Below are 4748 nucleotides of genomic sequence, written 5' to 3' on the forward strand. Positions count from 1 at the left end.
AAAAAAAAAGTTAGGTTAGCCAAGTCAGGTAGCATGAAGCTGAAAAAATAGCCAAACTTCAAAACAGCCTAAAAAAAACTGAAAATAAAAACCTAAATTAGCCAAAACAGCTTGTGTGTAAATATTAGCTAAACTCCAAAACAGTCTAAAAAACTAAAAGACAGGCCTTGACTTTGACACTTGTGCTCTGAGGGGCCGGATGTGAAAATGAAGACAGCTATGGATGATTAAACCTGAACATGGTGAGACTGACAAGGAAAACAGAACATAACAAAACCAGATCACAGAATCATGACACCAGAGCCTTGACCCATTTTCTGGTTCTGTCCTCTTCTAGAAATGCATAGAAATCGGTTGGTGTCGATGTGCTGCGTGAACGTAAGTTTGGCTGGAAACACCAACATGTGTCTGACCCTCAGTAAGTCTGATTTCCCGAAGATAAATGTCTCTGATGGTTGTGTTGTCATATGTAATAGTATCTTGAGGTTTCCCTCTCTGGGCTTTAGTCTCATGTACCAGTTCTGGTACTGCTGGTCTTTGGGTTGTCTAAGCCCATGAAGGTCGTAGAGAGGAGGAAATGCATCTTAAGGGAAGTCGTTAAAATGGAATGTACCATTGCTGCAGGTGTGGTTCGTGGATCGTGAAGTAGTCTTAAGGCTAATGTCAGCTTCCCACCCTCATGACGTACAGGTGATGCTGTCATACGGTGTTCCAGGTGTTTGTAAGGTGCTTGGCTCTTTACTGACAAATACCTTGATACAAAAGTTCCCATTTAATGTCCACACAAATTACACTCTGATTGTTCACTATCCTGGTTTCTAACCATCAGGCTTCGCTCAAGGAGTGTTCACTACGACCCGTTTCCTTTTAGCATGTCTGTAGAAAAAAACGTGCATGAACATTTATTAGCTCTACGGATTCTCAGAGCGGTTTATGACTTCCTGTGCTCCCTGTACGCATTTGTTTAACATATTTGAATTTCAGGAGATTACTTTTGTTTTGCAGCATGTTTTTGATTTTCTTTTTGATTATTATGAGACATCGCTGACTGGATGATGACGTTTGTCCATCATTTCAACCAAAAGTTATGACCCGATTCGATACTGGATATTCTCTGGATGATCATAAAACTTTTGTCTGTATGCAGACATTGAAGATATTTCTTATCGTGTTTCAATTTTTTACATTTTATTTAAATTTCTGGAAATTCCAGGAAGTTTTCTGAAATATTTTATTTTTATTTTGTTTCATTTTTTTGGAGATGTGTTTTGGTTTCTAAAATGTAATATTGTTATTAATTAAATATTTTATTTTTCTTTTTTTTGTGATCTTCAGTTTGTTTTTGCTTTGAGTAATTTGTTGATGTGATTTGTCCTTCAGGGCCACCGTACTCCTGGTCTTTAAAGCTCACTGGTTTTCTTCTGGAAATGAAACTGAGCTCTCCTCACCATTTGCATCACTGTGGTGTAGTGGTTAGCACCCTGACTTCACCGAGAGATGTTTGAATCCCGGCTTCCCGCCCTCACTCGGCGGTATTAGAGATAGGCTCCAGCATTCCCATGACCCCAAGAGAACAGAGCTGGTTTAGGTCATTGGATGGATGGCTCCCAGTCAGAAAGGCCAAGCGACCCCCCTATGGTTTAAAGGTGGGCAGAAGTGTGGGCCCCCAATGGATCTGTCCACAGCTTTGTGGTGGCCCCACCTGTGTTTGCCCACGTTGGTTACACTGCACAGAGACCGGCAGCCTCGGTGGAAACCCTGCTAGCTCTGGGAGTGGATGGGCGTTTTTTTTTCTCTATTTTTGCTGTAGTTTACATCATTTCCTCCCTTTGTTCTTTTCTTCTCTTTGGTCTGTGGAAATCTGTCTGCATTCACAGTGAAGTGACCTACACCAGAGTTCATCTTCAACTGAACAGAGTCTTGGTCTGAAGAGGACCAGAGTTCTCCTGTTTGGTCCAAACCAGTCCAGGTGAGCTTTCATATCTGCCAAACCCACAGAACCATTGGAGGAAATCATCAGTGGATCAGACCAGGATGAAACCTGATTCAGAACAAGATCAAAACTGGATCAGAGCTGGGACAAGCTGGCGTGTTGGGATTATTCTGATTAAATCAATGATTCAGGTGTTTAAAGCTGCCGGTTTGTTATTGCTGGCTCAGATGAAGATGGAAATATGCTCACAAATCTTCGTTTGCGGATTATCTGATGCTCGTCCTGCAGCTCTGAACATATGGTTTTATCTTCACGTCAGTAATCAACAAAATGACTCCATGACAGAATCTCAGAGCTGCAGGATTGGATCTGCAGGATTGGATCTGCAGGATTGGGCAGCACCTTTTGAGTTTCCAGCAGATTAGGAGATTACAGATGGACATCGAGGAAACAAGGAGAGGGAGGCGGACCGGCAGGACTTCATGGTTGATGTGTTTCAGTGACGAGCAGAAGTTTGAGTGTTCCTCCTGGAATCAGAACCCGGTCCGTCCCTGAGTCGGACCCGGACACTGACGGTGGAGCAGAACGGGAAGGAGACCTCTGAGCTTTCAAAGACTCCGACCACAATTTCATATTCAGGATTTTAAACCGATTCTTTCTCTCTCCTCCAATCTGTTCTTAGCCTGATTGTGTTAATCCTGACACACTTTCCTCTTATTAACCACAAAACAATCACACAGACACAAAGACACACACGAAGACAGACACAAAGACACACACGGACCCAAGCGTGCCGGCAGCTCGATTTCCTCTCTAATGCTTTAACAGACACGTCAGAGTCAAGGCCCGGGGGCCGGATCCGGCCCTCCAGATCATTTTATTCTATTGTTATTAATGACCTGATGTTATCTTGTTCTCATTTCTAACTTGTATGATTTGAAAAAATATATTTTTATGGAGAATAAAATACTGAAAGTTATTTAAGGTTTAAATTGATTTATTCTGGAATAATATTCCTGACTTTTTATTACTCAGAATTATGTTAAAAAGTTACAGTTTTAAAATGTAAAAAATTAACAAGATTTTTTAGGCTGTTATGGAGTTTAGCTAATATTTCAGGTACATTCTAGCTGTTTTGGCTAATTTAGGTTTTTATTTTTTGTTTTGTATGCTATTTTGATGCTTTTTTTTGCTCGCTATTTTAGCTAATATAGGCTTTTTAAAAACATTTTCTAGGCTGTTTCAGAGCTAGGCTAATGTTTTAGCTACATGCTAGCTGTTTGGCTATTTTTTTTCGTTTTTTTAGGCTGTTTTGAAGTTTAGCTATTTTTTTCAGTGCATGCTATATGTTTTAGCTAACCTACGTTTTTTTCGTTTTTTGTTTTTAGGCTAATTTGGCATTTAGCTATTATTTTAGCTGGTTATCAGGTTCAGCGTTTTCAACTATTAACTTCAGTGAATTCAGCTTTCATCTTTAGTGCTTTTAGCTTTCATTTTCAGCATCTTCAGCGGCCAAATTCCTCTTACAGCATTCACACTAGCATTATCACAGGTAATGCTATATATCTAGTTCATAATTATGCTAAAACGTTACGGTTTTAAAGTTTAAAGAATGTAGCGTTAGTGTTCATTGAACGTTTATTCCTTTCGGCCCGTGACCTCAGGTGTGTTTTGGATTTTGGCCCGTGTGTGATTGAGTTGGACACCCCTGCTGTGAGCAGTAGCACCAGGCTCTGCAACAGTAGTATATAACTCACCTCACAAAGCTGGGAGTTATACGTCCAACAGGTTCAACAGTTCAGGTGAAGCTGCAGGTTTTAGGACTCATGGGACAATCTAGAACTTTTCATCTTGAGATCATGTGAGATCATCTAATCAGTCAACCCAGCAGGTTGAAACCACTGAAGAAGAAAGTCTTCCTCTCTGACGATGCTTCAAATTAGCATCCTTGCATGCAGGGGCCACACGCCGGCATGGTGCGGTGGGGGGTGCTGGTGCTGATGGCGGCCCGTTGAAGAACCGGGTCAGACATGCGCGTCTCCGTGCGCATTAGCCGAGTTAATCATCGGCCTTCATCTCGGATGCTGCTGTTTGTCTGCCTCCTCACTTTAAAGGCTGATTACCAAATGTAAATGAGGCCGGGGGGGCCGGGGGGGCACATGTAAGAGTTGATGTTCTAGACTTCCAGACACAGCCTCCCGTCTAATTTAAAGTTTAATCCCAACCCAGGAGCTGTTTACTCCGCTGAATTAGGTTAATCTATTTGCATAAATGTGCATTTATGAATAATTAGTGGGCCACACAGGGGCGCCGGGGGGGCCCTGACGCGTGGTCAGACCATTGTTACCGTTGCTGGTGGTAAACAATGGAGCAGCAGTGACAATCAGAAAACAGCAGGGGTGGGGGGGCCGTCTGAATGGCTGCTATCGGTTACAGGCGGCGCGCGGCGGCATGACACCACCCCCTCATTAGCACAGCCGCTGCTGTAATTAGTTTTATTTAACACACTTCAACTGCTTCCTGCTGCCCCCCCAACAGCTCCACTCACAAAACGGGCGGGAAACCACATCCAATGACCCCGCCCCCCAAAACACTCTTACACCTGTTGTCGTAAAGTTGCTGCTCTGAAATGTTCCTGTATCTTTGTTCTTAAGAATTGGTGAAGTTTGAACCAATATGGATGCAGCTTTATGGCAGAAATATTAGACTATAAAATAAACAAAGATAAGAAAAACATGAAAAAGATGATAATACTGAACAAAAAAGGTAGAACTGATCTGAAATTCAGACACTTGATGAGTCATTTCCATAGGAA

Source organism: Oryzias melastigma, linkage group LG15 (assembly GCF_002922805.2).
Source record: "Oryzias melastigma strain HK-1 linkage group LG15, ASM292280v2, whole genome shotgun sequence".
Lineage (NCBI taxonomy): Eukaryota > Metazoa > Chordata > Actinopteri > Beloniformes > Adrianichthyidae > Oryzias > Oryzias melastigma.